This window comes from Lutjanus erythropterus, chromosome 14, assembly GCF_056507025.1.
Source record: "Lutjanus erythropterus isolate fLutEry1 chromosome 14, fLutEry1.hap2, whole genome shotgun sequence".
Classification (NCBI taxonomy): domain Eukaryota; kingdom Metazoa; phylum Chordata; class Actinopteri; order Lutjaniformes; family Lutjanidae; genus Lutjanus; species Lutjanus erythropterus.
This window is the reverse complement of record NC_139330.1, coordinates 9,040,584-9,061,812: the sequence shown is the minus strand read 5'-3', so window position 1 is coordinate 9,061,812 and position 21,229 is coordinate 9,040,584. Positions and strand designations below refer to the sequence as shown.

General features: G+C 39.5%; 1 protein-coding gene and 1 pseudogene across 1 annotated transcript in view; both read left to right on the top strand.

Moving 5' to 3' along the window:
• macrod2 (mono-ADP ribosylhydrolase 2) overlaps nt 1-21,229 on the top strand; it is a 551,038-nt gene that overhangs the window by 262,635 nt on the left and 267,174 nt on the right. The gene's annotated exons all lie outside the window — the stretch shown is intronic.
• LOC146315180 (5.8S ribosomal RNA) lies at nt 15,725-15,870 on the top strand (annotated as a pseudogene).

The following is a 21,229-nucleotide window of genomic DNA, read 5'->3' as shown; positions in this document are numbered from 1 at the left end:
TTAGCATTCCCCGCATGTTGGGGTAGCAAATCCACCTCGGGAGCCAAAAAGCAGTGCCGTTAAAAAGACAGAGTGCTCTGTCGGAGCGCTGCAGGGTCACCAACTACATCAGTGTGCAGAGATTAGACGCTTGCAGATTACTCTGAAAATGGCTGATGACAAGTCATCAGTCCTGACAAATAATGGTATAAAGACTGAAAGACAACTCTTTTTTAGTGTCTGCAGAGGTTTTAAGTTCACCTGTGCAGTGGTTTTGTGGAACAAAGTGTTGTTTCTTTACTGATCTGTTGCACAACAGCAACATGACTTGAGTTGTCACACTCCACCTGAACTGGCAAGAACAAACATTGCCTTTTTTCCCTTACCAAGTGGTGATATATTAAACAAGGAGACCAGCGTTTGTGCCCCTGCTGATGTTTCTGTATGACTCTAATTCTTCAGATCTACAGGAGGTTGGTACCCACTGTGAACTCTCTCATGCATGTGAGCTTTCTGTCGCATGTGTCCTCTGCCTCCCTCTTCCCTATTTCCCCTTTCTATCAATCTCTCGAGATTGATCTTTCTCTCTTGACCTGCATGTGGGCACCATCTTTCTCTTGCTCCATCACACTCGTCTATAGATGTGTTGCATTGTGTGGTCAGATGAGTCATCAAGATCTTATCATGTATCCTATTGTGCTCTCTGAGTCATCAGTCTCTTGCATGAATAGGTACAATTATCGGTCACAGTTATTTCATAGTACAATAATGAGACATAACAAGCCATACTTTGTATCAAACTAGACAAAAACTAGGCATAATATGTTCTTTATTAGACGGTAAACAGACACAACTATACCCTAATTAGACCCGCTACACCCGATGATAGACTAGTAAGACATCACAAGCCGTACTTTGTATCAAATTAGACGAAAACTAGAAATAATATGTTCTTTATTAGACATTAAGCAAATACAACAATACCCCAATTAGACCCCATACACCCAATGCTACATTTATAAGATACATCAAGCTGTACTTTGTGCTAAATTAGACAAAAAACAGAAAAATGTTCTGCATTAGACAGTAGTTATACCCTAATAAGACACTATACATCTAATGGTACACTTATAAAACACTAATAAAACATAACAAGCCATAGACAAAAACTAAAAATATTATGTCCATTACTTGACAGCATTAGGCCCTTTATTAGACCCTTATTAGACTTTCTTAGTGGGTAATTAGAGAAACATTACAAGAAAACTGTACTGTGAAATCACTTATCTGCTGCTTAAAAAAAAAAAAAATCTGTGAACCGGGTCTACCAAGTAAAGGCCAGAATTATAGAGGTAGAGGAATATTTTGTCCCTGGGTGACTGCACAGACTCAAAAACATGTCTGCTAGGTCAATTCTCCTGTCAGTGCCTGTGACCAAGGTGCTGACTTAGATCTGTAGTTGGTCTCTGGGCGCTGCACAGTGGCTGCCCACTGCTCCTAATTCTTGGATGGGTTAAATGCAGAGACTGAATCTGACTCTATAAATGTGTGGTTGCACATGTCTCGATACTGTAATACTGTAGGCAGATAATGTGATTTAATCAAAGAAGATGGCATTGGTCTGGTTACTATGCCAGTTTTATGGGACCAGCCAAAGAAGGTGTGTCTGAAGTAGCAGATATGTGATTTAATATGTCCGTAATTACCTTCTAATGAAGTGTAATTAAGGTGTAACCGTGGAGAATAATACACTTTAGTTTACAGTTGTAATGTGTCCCAAATGACTCTCTAAGATAAGGGCATTGCACTGTCTATTAAAGAACATATTATTACTAGTTTTTGACTAATATGATACAGTTTGTTAGTGTACTGTTAAGTGTGTGGTGTCCAGTTGTGGTATAGCTGTGTTTCTTTACTGTGTACTAAAGAATATATATATAGTTTTTGCCTAATTTAATACAAAGTATGGCTTGTTATGTCTTATCATTGTAAAATAAAGTGCAACCAAATTGCTTAGAGTGAATTAACACAAATATAGTATCAGTACCCTCTGTATCATCTTACTTTTCATCTTTTATTTGAGTTTTTTCCTGTTTCTGAGCTACAATTTAATAACCTGTTTCACTTCATTGTTATAAAGATGCTTCTTTCCTCCCCAAATAAGAAATAAAGCCATCATATCTCCTAAGCTGGCTTATTCTTACTATCTGGCAACACGGGGTCTTGCTCCAAAACCCTCCCTAAGATAGTGTTGATTCCCCAAATCCTCTAAACGATATCCTCTCGACCGGCCCTTTCACAACCTTTTCCTACTGGTCAGCACATTGCTCTTTGCCCAGAGTGGAAGAAGCCATTCTGCCGGCTGTCACCCCACAGACAGATTCTGTGCGGCTCTTGTCGGGATGATGGATCTGGAGTAGTCAAAGAGTGCTGACTCCTCACTGACCGCCTCTCCCTCACCAACACGTGTCGACTCCTTAGCCCACCACCAAGGGCCGCCATGATGGATAGGGCATCCATCGCTCAGTCTAGCCCGCCTCCCTCCCCCTCCTTCACCCTGCGGGGCCTTTGTCAGTCAGGCCTCCGGTGGCAGCTCACGGCTTGACACGGCGGAAAAAAGACAGGCAGGTAAACACGGCAGCCATACTGTTCTCGGCTTTCCCGCTGTCATCATTCTGAGGTCATTTACAGTTTACCAGCAGGTTCAGAGAGAGGGTTGCAGATGCCTGGTGATGGTTGCGTTTTTTTCTTCTCTTTTCTAGTGCGGATCTTTCTTTAACTTTCTAAAGATAAGACTCTTGAAAGGGTTTCTATTAGTTTTATGGTATGGCTCTGATTAATACCATGTTTAGATAGGAGAAGGCTTAATGAATTTCATAGTGCATCTGAGGTCTTCTGCCCTCTTTGTGCTCTTAATTATTTAAACTGAGCTCAGTCCTAACATCAGTCCTGTTAGGACCAAGTTCTTTTCTTTAATGTCTCTTACCCTAACCCACCCAACAACACATCAAACACTCTGGATTTCTTTTGTTTTGTCCACTGGCTTGAAACCACGCCAGATGGTAAATTGATTCAGGTTGTTTCAGTTTCCATCAGGAAAGTCAGTAGAGGCAAAACACAAAGAGAGGCCTGGATGAAACAAACCTTGAGCAATTAAGTGCTGCTGGTGGCCCGATAAGCTTGTTGAAGTGGCTGATTTCCATTGGAATTGGAAAAGACCAGCAGCTATCACCGTGTTTGTATCAACTAAGCAGATAATTTGTGTATTTTTCCTCACAGGCTGTTGCTAAGAGGAACTTCTATACAATAAGCTGGTCTCTTTTAGCCTGTCTATCAGTGTAATCTACATTAGCACTCATGAATATGAGCAGCATAGTTCACTGATCTCTGCAGTGAGGACCCACAGTAAATCTGGCCTCTTCTGTCTGGACTGTTCTCATATTTCCTGTCTGTTCTGTGTTTTCCTCTCACATGTTTATGCATGTGTTTAAGTATCAGGTAGAAAAGGTATACTAGGATTGGGTGGGAGAGTGTTACCATCACATGGTGTTTGTGTGAACAGGTGAGGCTGCAAACTCGTTTTTGCATGATTCTTTACATGCTACAGCCAGACTTAAGACCTGGCACCCTAATAAAGGATTTAATTAGAGATGAAACGGTATGAAAATTTCAGGAACATAGTGTCCAAAGTGATCACCGTTTTCAGTATTAACACAGTTTTGTTAGAGTGTGTCGAATGTGTGATGTCAGTCTTTTCACTGGTGCAAAACAAACCCGGGGTGTTGCTGCACCTGCATCAGGGAGACTGTTGCTAACTATGGTTGATGCTGGACAGTATTTAGCACAAGTTTTTCAAAACGTGGTAATCAAACAAAGTTTTAATGATCATTAAAGCTTGAAATGGTAATACTAATCATTGGGAATTTTTTCTTGGTTCATCCTGAAACCAGTAATTCTTTCATCCCTAGATTTAGCCTCTGGTTATGTTTGTGTGTGTGTGCACATATTATGTATTTGCATGTGTGTTTGTGGGATTTGCACTCTGTTTTGTCTCAGTCATACCACATGACTTTGGAAGATAATGGTCTGACCATTAATTTAGCCATACTTGGGCCTGTAATGACCACTGGATGTTTGGGAGATATATACTGAACAATGAAAGGATCAGACTCAATCCTCTGCCAGATCAGACTCTGCAGCTTTTTAATGAATCTTATACGAATTTGAGATACGTCCCATTTACTGTGTATTAATAAGATGGTAGCATAAAACAGAATGTCCTCGTTCCTCCAGGGTGTCTCACCAGGAGATGTTATTCTGCCGAGGCAAGGTAATTCTCACTTGCAGCACATCCAGTCTCTCGGTTTAATGCAGGCAGCAGCCTGTCACATTGGCTGTTGATCACTCAGGACTTCTTACCCCTCTGAAACAATTAATGTGGAAGTTAAAGTGACACTTAATTGGTCTGTTACCAATTTATGGCAGTCAGCGTCAATTACCAGGCAAGAATCAAGACTGACTGGTGCTGTCTTTGATTTTTCAAAACGTGACATAAAAGTGAAACAGCCAATGACTGCTGCATTTGCGATTTTTTCTGAGAGACCCAATCTCAGTCCAGTAGACGTTTAAGCCCGAGAATTATTACCATAGATAGTCGATATCTTGCAATAAACATTACAATACTTAGGTGGAAATAGCTGTCATACAGACAAAATTATGCCCTCAGTGTTGTAGTTATGCGGGAATAAATCAGGTTTCAGTCTGGGCTTAGTTTTTGTGGTCAAAGTGTGGTCAGTTAAAGCTACTACGAGGAGTTTTTAACTGGCTATGACTCAGACTCAGCTTATCTACATAAGTTAACCAAACTCTCCCCAAGAAGATCGGCTCTTTCTGTATTGTTTTTCTTAATGCTGAACTAGGATTAAACAACCCTGTTTTTACATTTTTCCAGTCAAAGATACAGTGAATAGAACATTAGCCAGTTAAAATAAAGTGGGAGGAGCTTTTTAGTTAGATAATTTTATTTTTGTTGTTATATTCTGTTGTTATTACAGTGCAAACTGACCTCCTTTGTACACATTGGTCTCCACAATCTGTAAATTATAAAAGTTTCTTGCAGTAGCTTTAACTATAAATACTGATATATCTGTACCTGGTCTGCAGGCGCTGCTCTTCTTCAGTACACACTCGCTGTTTTACTGCATAGCTCACAAGTTTGCTCTACAGTGAAGTCAGTGACAAAATTCAGTAAAAATGATGATGGCAAAATGAACATTATGCAGCGGTTTGGAATAATAATAAGTTTTATCAGAAGAAGTAGGAAATAAACCTTGTAATGTTTAAGTCACCAGTAAAAAAAAAAAGTAAACCGTGAAAATCTGTGAGTCTTTTACATTAAGAGTTTTTCTTTTCTGGGTTACCAGGCCATAGTAAATCTCGCCTGAAGCTCTGCGAGGAGGAGGAGGATGTAAAAAGAGATAATGATCGGCAGGGAGAGATAGCATGAGAGAGGGAGGGGGTTTGCACACTCATCACTGCTTTTTAAAAATAACACTTTAACCAGCGCATACTTAATTAGAAAGAATTCTAAGTTAAGAGCCAAAAACGTATTGATGCAGTTTGAAGGAATGGCCCTGCTGCGTGGCAAGGAGGAAGAACATGAGGTTTACCTTATTTATTGACTGCAATTGTCCATGAGATGTCGGTTGGTGAAAAGAGATTCTGGGTTTTCTCTCTGAATAGACGCCCCTTCAGTTTTCATATTGAGTAAATTACTCCCTCTTTAAACTAGACAATTCCACCAAGTGTTTTTATGGAAAAGGCAACCCATTTAATAGCAGATAAAAACGAGCCCTTCAAATCGATGTTGTTTTCACTGCAGCCATGTGAAAATTGAGCGAAACCCTGTTGATGATAGCCATAAATAAATAAATAAATAAATGAAACATTTTGTTTCTTTTGCTTAGGCTTTATTTTTGGGCTTAGTGCTACCTTTGAGAAAAACCAAACCAAACCAAAACCAAATGTTTTTATATAAAAGGAGTAACTTATCTATATTAAAGGAGAAATCTGTAATATACATTACTTTAATAAGTCATAAAATGGCCACGATTTGTCATCAGAAATTGAGGAAGCATACAAAGTTAAAATACTTTTTTTCACTGACAACATCACTACGGCCAGCGTGTTCTGTTTTGAAATTTCCATCCCAGGCCTCAATTGTTTGCCTGTTTCATGTTAATTAGAGTTAAAATTAACGCCAAATGTTCGCCAAATGATTAAGTGTCTCTTTATGAGTCATGAGAAATCATTAATAATTGTTTAGAAGGAGTTATAACGGTTAAATTAAGCAAAATGTTAATGGAATTTTGCAGGTAGCGAATTCCAGAGCGTGATATTCAGATCAGTGAGCTTTTGTTTTCAGGTTAACGGGGTTAGGTTTACATTGAAGGAGAATTTACCATCATAGACAGCTGATCAACTCACAGCGGAGGACTCGTCCTTGCTTGTTGTTGTCACTTTACAATGTTGCACTCGTCTTGCTCTCCTGCAGCGTTCCTGCAGCCTGCCTGAGCATTCCTGAGTCTGGGGAGGAGGGGGCGGGGAGAAACAATTTGCTTCAATCATAGATTGTATATTAAATAGGGACTGAAGCTTTTTAATATACAGTCCGTGACTCCAACTCACTATCTGGACTGCAGTGCTCATTTTATCACATTCAGTTGCTACGTATTGCTTCTTTAAAGAAAATTGATGCAGCGAAAAAGCACACCCAAGCAGGTAATATATTGACAGAAAAATCTAATTTAAAACTTTTTAATGAAATCTGTTTTCTACAAAAAATGTTTTTAATTTTTTTTTTTTTTTGCAGTTGCCCTGGTTGTTCCAATCAGAGAAGGTAACATTGGAAGTTGAAAAAGTCTATGAAGTGTGTAATGAGGTGACACCTGATATTCTCCTGGGTCTGTGTTGCATCGGGCTGTAAGGCCTCCATCTGTCAGGGGCAACCAGTGGCTAATCTCCCCCTGCACACTAGGAACTGATCCCACTCACCTCCAACCTGAATTATTCATTATTCACACACAGACTTTAGCCCACACTGAACTCTATTTAGTCGGAGAGGAAAATGTCCTGTTCGGCTAGACAAACAGGAAGGCTTACTTAAGTGTGAGGTAGCAGTTTTGGCTGTCTCTGTCTCGCTGCACTTCTTTACCTCTCTTTGATAATTCACACCTTCTGCTGCTCCTTTGTGCTGTTCAGATGACTAAGTGGGGAAATGGGCTGTGGAAAATAATCATCAATGCAGCTGGCCCGCTGACAAGAGAGGACCATTTTCTCTTTGGCTCTCAAGGAAAGGAACATCCATTCAAACGATTCATTGTGGTCTTTATTCATTACATGTCTCTTTCTGTGATTGTTTAGATTTCTAAAGATATGAGTTTTTTCTGCATCTTTGGTAATTTTATACATAATCTTTTTACAAAATATTAAAAGAGCAATATGTAGCAATTGTGTGTCCATAAATGAGTACTGCAGTCCAAACAGCAAGTTTGAGCCATGGACTGTATGTTAAATAGGTTGTGTCCCTATTTAATACACGATCTATGGTTGAAGAAAGTTGTTTTCCCCAGCCTCCTCCTCCTCCAGGAGCTCAGACAGGCTGCAGGAACACTGAAGGAGCACAAGACGAGCACAACATTGTAATTTGACAACAACATGCGAGGAAAAGTCCTCCACTGTAAGTTGATCAGCTGTCAGTTGTCTGTCAATGTAAAGTGAAGCCTGTTATTGTGAAAACAAAAGCCCACTGCTCCAAAAATGCAAACTCTGGAGATAGAGTTTAGAGGCTACCTGTCTTACTAGCTGCCAAACTTCATTAACATATTGCTCAGTTCAACAATTATAAACATCTACTCCTTGTAAAAAGTATTTAATTATTTCTTACAAGTCATAATATTTATTCCCTGACTATTCAGCATTCATTTTAACTCTTAATTAACAAGAAACTGACTAACTTAAACAGTGATTCTGGACCTGAATAGAAATTTCAAAGGAGGACTCTGCAGTTATAGGGTTGTCGTCAGAGTAGCAAATATTTCAACTTTGCATGTTTACTTAATCTCTAATCACATATTACAGTAAAAATATCCCAGATTTCTCCTTTAACATAATGAGATTTTTAATAAATAATCATTGGTTATGTGGTAATGTCTCAGTGGGTAAATATAGCTAGACATTACATCACTTTTAATGCAGCACTTTTATATATTATGATATAAAACTACCTGAAATCTAAGACAATATCTTGATCTATATCAGTATACTGCTCAGCCTTAGTAGTTGTCGTGTTTCATATCTTATTCAAAGAAATGTAGAATTCATTAATAGTTTCATGCATGAATCACAGAAAAAAAAAAAATAATTAAAAATAGATGCTGCCAGCCATGAAAAATCCTAATTGCTGTATTTAGTTACTCTGGCTTACAATATCATGCATTCTCTTGCTCTCCTGGATTTCTCCCTCCAGCACTTCATGAGAATTTCCACATGAATATACATCTTCGTCATATTTCAGAGCCAGGTCCCTTAGCTGGTGGTTGGACAGTGGTGTTGAGGGTGTTCTGGAACCACGGTTTATTTTTCAGTTATTCTGCTGCTGCTGAGGCTGTTCGCTACCAGAAACAAAAGGAGCAATTTAAAATGATAATGAAGCGTTTATTGTCTTATGGGGATGGGAAATGTGGCGTGTGGCACGCGCTGGCTCGTAAATCTCTGGATGTCACCCGCGGCGTGTAGATGGATCTCCTCTCCTGTGGTTGTCTCCAGACCCATAGAGCGCAGCTTCGGCAGACTAATGAACACGGAGAGCCTTGAGAATGGTAAACAAGTGCCTGATTAATTGGCCCTCTGCTTCCATTATTTTAGCAGTGGAATACAAAATGTCCTACAATGGAATGTTTCTGATCAGTTTTCATTTTTTTGTATTGCGGTATCAGCTGTGTGGCCACTCAGTGAAGAATAGTGTGTCCCAGTACGCTCTGTCCCGCTCAAAGACTAGAAAATACACTCAAACTATTGCAACTTAATTACATTACAAGAGCAGTCTTGGCATTTTAAACTGCATGAAATTTAGCCCATTTAGAAAAATAGGCAATCTCAGAAAACAGCCAACTGATTGTAGTTCATTCATCAGGAGTCCTTTAATCTGCGCCAGCTTTTTTTTTTTTTTTTATTCAAAGGCAGCACTTGTTACTAAATTAAGGCATGAAGAAACATTTGAACCCTGAAACGTCCACCGCAGTTATTTAGGATATCAGTCAAACACAGCAACTTTGAGACAGCCGATCAAAAGATGAACCACATTCGATGTCTCTGGCCGTCAGAAATCTTTTTGGATCATGATTTATTGAATTATCTTCTGATTTTTGTCTCATGAAAATTGTTATGTAACCATCTTCTTGCCCAAAAAAAAAAATCCACACTCTTCCGTGTAGTTTCTACATGCCAGGCCCTGTTTACATACTCAGCAGTTGGTAAACTCGCATATTCCTCACAGACACCCACGTCTTGCTCCCTTATCAGTAATTTGAATGAGTTTGGAAACAGCGATTTCAGGAGTGAAGATTGTGAGCGCCTGCAAAGGCCCCGCTGCCTCCAATCCTGCTTTAGTTTACTGAAATTTTAAAAAGGCCCAAAGAGCTCGAGCTCTTGGCTGTCTCTCCCCACACTGCTTGCTGAATCATTGAGGGGCCATTGGATTATCAATGCATGAGAAAGTCCTCAGTACCAGCACTTTAGAGAAAGCCTTAAAAAAAAAAGAAAAAAAAAGCAAACATTCAACATCCAAACAAGTAAGACTCCACTGAATGTGTCTCCAAGAATATGAGTGTACTTCTGTGAGCTTTAAGGGTGCTTCTGTGTCACAGTGATCTGACAGCTCCTGTCAGCGTGAAGCCTACAGCGCACACATTCTTCCAGTGTCATTGCTTGGGAGTGCCTCTTTATTGTATTCGTCCTTGACTGTTGTTTTTCTTTTCTTTTTTTTTTTTTTAACATCACGTCTCAGTTTACTAGAATCGCTGTTTAGTTTAACTCATTCTCTTTGGTAATAATGTGAGTGTTTTTGCAGACGCACGAGGTGAATTGACTTGAACTTTCATTAGCTGCCCGCTCGGCTGCAACAGGTGGTCGGAGCTGACCTTTCTGCGCGGCCTTAAAAAATGTTATGTCTTCATTTCTGATTGAAGGAGAACGTGAGCCCCTCCAGATAGATCATTTTTCAGCTTTATAGCTTGACACTCTAGAAAGTGAGTAATACTCTGGCATATGGACATGATAACTCTGAATCTTTTTTTTTTCTCTTTCAACAAAAGCAGCTGGACCATTGTAAATACTTAACAGGTTGTCTGTGGTACAAAGGATGGATGTTGAAAGGAAGAATGATCAAAATGCAGGCTTGCGTTCAAACCTCTCATATTAATTTTGGCAAGAATATTCTGGCACACAGGAGACATTGTGTTTTGAATGTGCTGATCCCCCTCCTCAGCAATATTACACACTGCTACAAAAATCCACACGTTTCAAAAAAAATCACACTATTGCTCAAATTTTCCACGTCTGTCATTTATTTGTGTACACATTGGGCTGTAAATGTCACTCAGAATCACGCTGCGTTTTTTTTGGTTAGTCATTTCATTTTTGCATGAATAATATGCTATTTTCTGACATATTTTCCATTTATTTGAGATGTTTTTATAATAAACATTTAAACTTATGATCGATAGTTGGTAAAGCAAGAGTGCATCTGTAAGTCCTGTCAGTTTGTTTGCGAAGACCGTTGGGCTTCTTTTGATTATCAGGAGCCTCGTGCATTCGAAGAATGAACATGCTTTGGGGCTTAACAAGATGCTTTTCACCACAGTGATCCACTGTGGCATGAAGCCTGCATTTTTATCTCATATACCTCACACTGCAGCTGCACTGGTACATCAAAATCACAGCAGACATGCTATGTATATCAAATGTATCCAGCATACCCTAATGATAAAATCATAAATCTCCTCAGGCTTGTAGATAGCCTAGTTAAGCAGCAGTTTGAATTCATTTTATCTTGGGACCCATCCCTCTTCAACCTACCTTGCAGTGTCTCTATTATGCTGAAGACTGCCTTGTTCACAGCGAGTTAAACATATTGTAAAACAGTGATTATTTTGTGAACTCCTGGTGATTCTGTGAGGTTGAAAGATCTTCTGGGTATACCACACTGCTCAACAAAGGCGCCGGAACAAGGACTTTTTGAATATGTATGGTTGTTCTGTTGGGATTACTCTTATCTTTTGTTGAACCACTGAAACATATTCCTCGGGGGACCTGTCTTTTCATGATCAGAACCAGCATCTGAACACGGCGCTGAATGGGAAGGTGAAGTCTGACTGTAATGCAGCATTATTGTAGCAGGTGTCTTGAATTTCAGTTCTTGGCAAACACAGTCTCGACTGCTGAGCACCTCTGATGGATGAAGAACAGAGGGCTGGCTTTCTCTCTCGCTTCCTGTGAGTTTGGAAGCAATGTTTGTAGTGCTAATAAGGACACTCCAAAGAATGGATTTTTAGCATTTTTAATGGGAGAAACAATCCATTGTGTGGAGAATTTGATGAATCAATTTAGTTAGCTTTTTTGCATGTTAGTATTAACTGTGTGAAACTTGTGTTTTCTGGCAGACACATGCAGTATGTGACTTTGTTGAGTGTTAAATATATGACCTTATTAACTCTTATCTCATTCCTCTGCTCATGCACAAGCTTTAGTGCAGCAGAGATAATCGGCCTTGTCTGATTTGGAAGCGCAGCGATTGATTGGTGCTGTGTTTTATTCAGTGTTTTTGCACCTCGGGCCATGTCTCTCCCGTTATGCTGTGGGATTCAGCAGCCCAGGCTGAGTATCATTATTCAGTTCTATATTAAGACTATTGATTATACTGTAACTGTGGTAGTGAGGCCGGAGCAAGTGACTGGCTGGTGATATTATTGTTTAGAATTATACAAGTCTAGTTTGTTAGCAAGTCACAAACCTCCATAGTGCTCCAGTTTTATATAAATTACATTTATGTGACAGTACTAGACGTATAACAACACCAAAAACTCACTGCATGACTACACCACGATTAGAAGTCCATGATACCATATTTATCACCAAACAAAGAATAAAGACACCCTAAAGGACAGTGTGTAGGATTTAGTTGTGTCTACTAGTGAGATTGTAGATCGCAACTAACTCACCTCACCCTCTACTTCCAAGGGTGTAGGAGAACCTACAGTTGCCACGAGACTCGCAAAAGTAAACGTAAAAGCTCTGAAGTAGCGGGAAATGCTAATGCTAACACTAGCGTTAAAGCTTTACAACGTCATCTCTGGTGCAGTTATCCCTTTCAGAGGCTTTGCAATCAACCCTTGACCTGCAGTGTCTTCATGGTGAGACATGGTAAAATAAATCCAACACTGTAAATCTGTGTGGTTATTTATCAATTTTTCCATGTATAAAACAGTTGTTGTTGTTGTTGTTAACCAGCCACTGGCAATCCCAAAATGCCTTGGGATTAACTGCTGTAATGCGGTTATTGTTGTAGTCCTACCATTTTATACACGTATACAGTAATGTTGCAGTTTTCTCCAGTCTTTCCCTCTCAAACCGCTATGAACGAGCCAAATAACGCCACCGTTTTATGTAACTGCTGTAACCTGTATGGAATATTGTGCATTGACAGCGATGCCTTGTCCGTCTGTGCCGAACAGATGCCGATATTCCCTGCAGCCCTGTTGATTATGACTGGTATCATAGTAATTGAGTTGCTGTCACACTGTTGTGCCTGTGCTGAACTTCCCGGCCTGAGTTGAGTCCGCCTCTGTCACACAGCCTTGGGCAGGAGGGGGGTGACAACTGACAGAAAGGACAGAGAAACAACGGCGGCACATCAAACAGCACCAATTAGGCTCGTTTGAAACATTTATGATGCCCGTTGTTTTCTCGGAAAGCTGGAGGGGGAAAAAAAAAGTCCACAATAAACACTTCACGTCCTCTTCACTGTAATTTCTTCTTCTGCAAGTTTAACCTGGCTGCTGCTTCCAGGAGAGGCCTGGACAGAAATGTCATCCACTACATTTATGCTGCTCCTCCCTCTTGTCCCTTGAACAGGTGCCTGTGAGTGCGTGAGTCACCCCTCTTGTGTGCTACAACAAATTTTGAGGAGGGAGCAATGGCTGTTAAGAGCTTCACAAACATATGCAATGCAATTATGCTCAATTATGGGTGATCAACATTTGCATAATCTTTATCCCAGCTACTCCTTAAGAACCAATCAGATGTTGTTTTTCAGCACGAGAGTCACATGAATAATTTATATCAGCAAAATATATCTATTCTGTGGGTCTCACTGATCTCAGTGGCTATTCAGCCTCCTCAGTTATCTATCATTTATGATGGAGAGAGTTAGGAAGGCTCCCTGATTGAGCTAATGAATGCAAATGCAGCGCGAGACTAGCATGGGTCAGTGGCCGCATTCCCTCCTCCCCCATACGTGTTTTCCTCACTATCAATTCACTCCAAGCCCATAAACAAATGTGGCATGTCATTTACTGTGGCCGTGAAACGATTAATTTTCATAAAGAAGGGAAGAAATGGCCATCTCTTAGGTACTCGGGGCACCTGGTTGTGTTTTGACAGTGACGATAAGCGTACATGGCAGCTCAATTACGTTCTCAACACTCGTTTTCTGTTTTATTTAGGTGATGGGAATCCTCTTCGTGAGTGACCCTCGTGGTTAAATACATGGAAGGCGGCGTTTATGGTAGCACCTGTGCTATTGCCGGTTTCCTTCGGCACCCTAGTGTGTCACGTGGTACTGTGCTGTTCGCCTACATACATGAAGAACATCTTTAAGGAATGGAGGACAGATGCACATGCTGCACTGCAGGATGCTTCATGAATATATGCTGTCATGCATCTGTTTATGTATTTGCCAGGCTCGCAGAGGAGTAGACAGAATCACGGCTCCAGGAATTCTTTCACTTTTTATTTTTAAATACATCAGCAAAAAAAATCTAATAAATTATTAGTTAAGTATATTGCATGTCAGCTAAATGTCAATAAGTTATGCTGTTTGAATTATATGCCATATATTTATGTACCATCAAACTTTTTCTGACGTCAAATTAATTTCCTATTAGGTTAAACAATGTCAGAGAATTAGTTAATTCATTTTCAGTGACAATAACATGAATTAAGACAAACAAATACTTCACTTAGACTTAGAGAAGAGTCTTTGCTCCAGGAATTATGATTAGTTGTTAATCTTTTCAGACCTTTAAAATAGTATAATGCATGTCAGTTAAATGTCTTCAAATGACTTCATATTTTCACACGCAGCATCAGATTCTCTTTAGCTTCACTTTACAGCAAAAGTTTCTGCTAAAGTCGTTTTGCTTTCATGTATTAAAACCTTTTTTCTTTTCAACATGAGACTTTAGATATTAAGTATGCACTGCTGTTCAGTTTGTTTTATTTGTCTACATGGGATATATCTGCAGTTGCTGTTATTAGTCTTCTAAAAGTTTTGTATTGTCTCTGCTTTTTTTGTACTTTTATAAAGCAACTTCAATGGCAGCAGACACTTTAAACCAAAAATCGATGCTCTTATTGTTTGTTCTACACCATCACAGTGAACAGGAAGCATCAGTTACTGTAAAATCTGTTCTTGATCTCGGTCACAGGTGAAAAAGAAATTATATTTCTCATCTTTATCAACACTGATTGGTAGTTGAGTTTGTGAGCGGCGCTGAATAAGAGACTCCCAGGATTCCCCCCAAAGCTGTTAGACTTTTTTGACGTGGGCCCAGTGTGGATCAGCGACAGACTGATGGCAGCATTCAGGATAAAGGCAGGGCCGTATAGTTTCTGTGACAACATAATCACTGCCAGCATTGCAGAATTGAGAAAAGCCATAACCCAGATTTCATAGGACCTTACATTAATAACAATGACGACGAAGACGACAAGATTTTCCAAACAACAGTTTACAAAGTGCTTTGACAGACAAAGCAAAAGTAGGATACCTCAGAAGCAACATAACAGAAAGCCAAACAGTGACACCAAACAAAAGTAAAACAAAGTTGAGCTAAAATCGAGGCAAAAGTAAACAAACAGAAAAACTCACAAAAAAAAACTGCAGAAAAAGACAGAAAAATAAAAGACATAAGCACAGTAAAAACAAGAAAAATGTGTCAACTTAAATAAATAGAAATTAAAAAATAAAAATAAAAATGTGTATTTACAATCAAGTTAGTCCTAAAAGCTGCCTGGAGATTTGAAAATATTACTACGTGATTTGTTTTTATAAACAAGCCATTTATTTAATATAATTAATTTTCTAAAAAAATCATCAACTAGAGTTTTACAAAGAATCTGACAGACATGCTTTTTTTCAGCAACAACAAAAAGAAATTATATTGTGACTTTTTCGACTTGTGAAATTATCTTTTAAATTTTCAAATGTCACGCATGTGTAATTAATGGCACAATTAATTCATTCATGTGTCTCTCATCTGTTTTCTACCGTGCATATTTTTTCCAAAATAAGGTCCTCTCTGTAGTGCATTCACATTTTAATCAACATTACATCTTTTAAAACATTTTATCCACGTTATCAAGTTGTCTACCTACCTTCTCTGGTCTAAACCAAACAAAACCTGACAACTCGTCGGATCGCTTGACTCGTGCGTCGATGAAGAACACGGCTGGCTGCGAGAACTAATGCGAGTTGGAGGACACATTGACCATCGACACTCCGAATGCACCTTGCCTGCCTGAGGGTCGCTTTGGCAACATTTGGAAATGCCCACGTCACCACGGCAGGGGCAGTCGCAAGCATCGGTTGCCTTCATCTCCCCCGAGTGTAGCTGTCCAACCATTACGTGTTTCCAACTGAAAACGTTTTACAAATACATCACTTGAAAATAAAATTCCCCAATGCCAAGGCCGCGTAGGGGGTCAGCTCAGGTCCGGTGGGCCACCAGGCTTGCAATGTGGAGGAAACCCTAGTTTGTGTTAGGTGATTTTTCCAGTTTTGCAACAAGTGAAACGTATAAGTTCTTTTTCATATGCTTTATTTGTCTTCTTTAAACTTTGGCTCTTTGTTCGGTATTGTATTGCCCTCAGTGTCAAACAACACAGAGGCTGAATCAAAGCTTAGAAACATGGATTGACCCAGGTCTTGTTGTAAAATTGCATCTGAGATTCTAAAGTCTCAGTGGAATTTGGTCAGAGAGGTAAGACCCGGACCTGACCATTACCGCTCCTGATGTTGTCATCACAGTAATATGTCTCGGATGATCATCATGGTTTCTGAGGTATTATCCGCTGTCCTTCATCTGGATCTTTGATTTTGATCAAAGGAATGATGATGATGAGCATCAAAAGCTTTGTCTGGTGCAGAAAATATCTTGTGGCTCTTAATGGACAGTGTCTTTTCAGTGCACAGCAGTGACTGGTTTTATTGTTCCTGCTTGTTTTTAGAAAGGACACATAATGGACAACTCGTGGACATTATTCCTTCACTCTACACTGCAGCGCTTTTATGCACCATATTCATATATTTTAGCCAGAGCTGAAACACCCGCTCCTAAATACAAAGACTGAGTGACATTATCTGCTGGCAGTGGTTATATCCTTTTTTCATCCCAAGCTTCCACAGCTTTGACAGCACAAAGCACCCCCACTCCACACACACACAAAAAAACACACACATACACACCACCACCTCCTTTTCCACACGTCCAAATGTGAAGCTCGACTACCAGGGTTGTCAACTATTGCCAACATGGCCCTACTTTTTTTTTTCCCCTCAGCAGGCAGCCATCAGAGTCTGTTCTGACAGCTCCGCTTTTGATATTTATATTTCCACAGAATTTTAATTACTTTGTGCTTCAGCTTTCATGTCTCTCCATTGTTAGCGTGCCCATGGCCACGTGCAGTTGTGTTGTTTTACAATGTGGCTCACAGATATTGACTTTTTCATTCCTCGACACATGCGTCCCCCTCTAAGTGTTTTCATCGGGGCATTAGCATGTTGTGTTCAGCTGGCTAACAGAGCGATGCACACTATACCATAGATACAACACGCACAGCTTGCTCTTTGACATTTTTTTGCTTTTATCCATTTCCTGTCTCTGGCTGGCACGCATGTAGAGGCTGCTTCCTCTGCAGGTGAAGTACAGACACTGTTTGGAGCAGCAGTACATCTGATTTCACGTCTATTGTTATTTATTTATTCAGCTTTGTTGGCTTTTTTTGGTCAGGGTCTGACTTAGAACTTTGGATATGCATTATTGCTTTAAGAAAGGGATAATCCACAACAAGGTTTACATTGAATGCGCAATGCAAAGAGGCAAAAAACATCCGGCTAGAAGCGGAGTGTGGTTCTTTGAGTGTGTCATACTGTATTGCATCTATGAGTGCATTGTGTAATCCTTTAACACATGTCTCAGAATGGATTATCCTGCTTACACCCTGGTCACTTGGCCAAAAAAAAGGACCTTACTTTTGCTTTTCAACATTTTAAACTTGGAAGGTTATGAAACAAATGCTCCTGATTTCAAAGCTTTAAATGCTACTGCTTTTTTTTTTTTTTTTTTAAACACTATTTCATTTTCGATCATAGCCTTGAGCTGCAGGAGAGGGAAAGAAACAACCAACAACAAAAATAAATTAATAATATAGAATATATAAAAAGGAACTATGGTCCCTTACAATATCGTACAAAGGACACATCTGCACTCACTATCCCTCAGTGATTATTATGTATAAGCAAATCCACTTATGATATTTGTTACATGGAAATGTCAGGAACCCTCCCATCCGTTTGCTGACTGTTTTATCATGTTGCCATGGTTACATGTGATGATTAGTACTTTCATGGGGGATATATGAATTTAAAAGAGTGATTAAACTTAAGCCAACCCCAATGTTAAGCGATTACACCCACCAGCCAGTCAAACTCAAGAATAAAGCAAGCTCATGGTTTTTAGCTGGATTGCCTTCTGCTTTAACTGACCACAGCAATGATACCACAGTTTTTCACTGGGATGTTGGCCAGGTTTTGTGTTTTTTTTTTTTTTTTTGTGCCCCGGCCAACTGACCCTGACAGAAACTTGTCTCGGTGAGATCCTGTCTCAGTGTGATGTTGCTCACTGATACAGGGTTGTGAAGTAGTACAGATAGTAATGGCAGTGCTTTCGTGTTTTTAACCACTGACAGTAAAGTTCTAGGGCACAGATGCATAAGCTACACTATATCAGTAGAGTTGGGTGTTGTTTTATTGTTGGTGATTAAGTTCTAAACCTGATTAAATCATGGTTTAACTTTAAATTATGTAAATGAATACAAAATACTGCCCTAATGTAATGCTTAACAGTAACAGAGTTTGTATTCTTGTGCTCCAATCTCAAGCTTTAAACCTCAGCTTTTTAGCTAATCATCAGCAAACATGTCGTATCTAGTGTTTCATATCTATGTTCCCACCTCCGTGGCCACACTGCCGACTGATGAGCTCGTGTTTATGGTAGCTACTAGCTAATGGCAGGTTAACAACACGTCACCTGCTGCAGCGAGAGCGAGTGCTGGGTAATGTACGTAGGCATGTTCAGTGATGTGTCTGTAACATCTACAAAATAAGGAAATGATATCAATTAGCAGCTCAGGTGGACTGGTGGCGCCGAAATGAGGCACTCTATCGAAGATTCCTGCAGCAGGACACTGTGGGCAGATGACTAATATGCCTTCTGGCTGAACTGGTCTCTATTGCTGCTGAAGTCTTTATTAATCATGACCTGATGACAGGGTTGTGCAGAAAATGAAAGTGTGCTGGATAGAGTTCCAGTTTAAATAGCACTGAGTTAAATAAAACAAAAAAGGAGAATTACTTCCAAGGGAAAACCTCTATTAGCATTTACATAATTTCACAGGTCACGTGAAAAATAAACAGTGAGGTAGAAACAAGAATAGTAACGCAATCAAGACTACAGATTGCCTGCTTTCAACAGAAACGCGGCTCCATGGAAAACCGAACAGTCTGCTGATAGTTTTCCCGTGGGAGGCAGCCTGAGCTCGCAGGAGGAACATTTCACTGCGTCTGAGGAAAGGATTGAGTTCGGCCATGAGGGGAAGCGTGGTGAGAGTCTGTGTCCGAGCTGCCACAAACAATGTACTCTGACATGACAGACCTGATACTATGCACGCCTAACCCGAGTGCCCATTACGTCCACCCACGGGGTTGTCAGGAAATTTAGTATCTAAAAACAAACCATCGCATCATGACTGACCGACAAGCTTATCATATATCTAAACTCTGCATATAATTAGATAAATACTGTTTTGAAAGCTTTAACACAGCTCAAACCACATGCATGTATTGAGTAGAAAAACACAAACAGAAAACATTCCTCTATATTTTTACACTGTATAATAGGCACTTTGAAAGCCAAAGAAATGTGTTTAAATGAAAAATGCCACTCACAATTTTCACTCATAATTACTTAATGCTCTCTCTTTCTCTAAATATATGTGTGTATATATTTGATTGATTCTCAGAGGATTATGGATGTGTCAGGCTAAACTGCTACAAAAATGTCACAATGGTGCTAGAAATCTGTAGCTTAAAGGTTTACAAACTGGAATTTACAAAGAACAAAAGCCAGGTAACAAAACATGCAAATCTTAGTGGATTAACTGGAATCATGAAGTGGTTTCTCACAGGACTGCAGTATAGAGGTACATAGCCGGGACTGATGTGCTTCGAAAGTGTTACTTCAATTATGTTTGTTTTTCACTCATTAGTAAAGTGTAAAGATTGATCACATCAGCACACAGGCAGTCGAGCGGGGGGGGGGGGGGGGAATTCATAAATTGGCTTGTTGTGATTACAGTTGGCTGCAATTATTGAAAACACGGAGATGAATTCAACAAACTGTAAACTGCGTAACAACAGTTAAGTGAAGCAATCAAAATCTGAAATTGAAGTCCCCTTTTCATATGTAACCAGTATTTTGTTATACTTACCTTGTTCCCTTGGTTATAATGTACTTTTTTTTTTTTTTATGACAGCGTGATCTGTACAGATATATTCTGTATGATGTGTGTTAAATCTGTAGAGGTTTTCTCAAACAACTCAAATTAAAGAATGACAATTACTATTTTAAAGGCAAATCATGCAGGATTTTCTGAAAAGATAATCCCTCTCAATCATCACCCACGACCCACCAGGAGTGTGTTTGCTCCTGCATCCACAGAGGCCTTCTCAAACGTTCTTATTTTCTCTTTATTTTGCTGTGCTCGGGACGCTTTACCAATGAAAAACGTCTGTATTTGATGTCCTGGGAATAAGACTCAACAATCAACTAACTGACAAATTCTACTGATTCTACCTTTAAGTTTTTAATATATTGTCTGTATTGCAACTGCCTGAGATGTAGGCACCGCTATGGCATCATTATTTTGTCTCTCAGGCCAACCGCTAACATTAGCGACACAGAAATTTAGTTAGCTAGCCAACCTGTTAATACTACTACTGAGAAATATTTTAGGACTGTTGGTGGTAACACTGATGTCGGTGTGTATGTGGAGAGATTTATGGCAGTTTACTTGAAGTTTGAATGTGAAGTGTGAACTAAACACTTACTTATGTACTTTTTTACTTAACAAACTACATTTAAATGTGTATAATCATTCATCTAAACATGCATTCACAGATAACAAAGGAAGGAATGTATCAAAATACATTTTTAAAGTAACCCTCCAACCCTAAATATATGGTTTTGCACTCAACTTGTTGCAAAATGTTTAAAATAGCAATAACATTATGACTTTTGTATTGTGATGGTACTGTATCTCAGGGCCTGTGTTGATTCTCACCCCTGTGTCAGTGTGAGGAGAACAAGATGGCTGCCTCAGTCATCGTTTTTGCACCATGCAGAGAGGAGAGCTCTATTACTGCTTTAGCATGAGAGGTATAAGTGAAGCCATTTTCTCTTTCCCTGACAACTTAAGCAGAAACATTAAAGATTCATTAACTACTGTCAACGTGCAGCTTATTTTAGAGTGGCACTCTGATGTCTCCCAATACAGCTTCATCCTGAAATGAATTCATATCCTTCTTTGTTCGTCAGCACCGTGGATTGAAGTATATACTGTACAGTATCATACA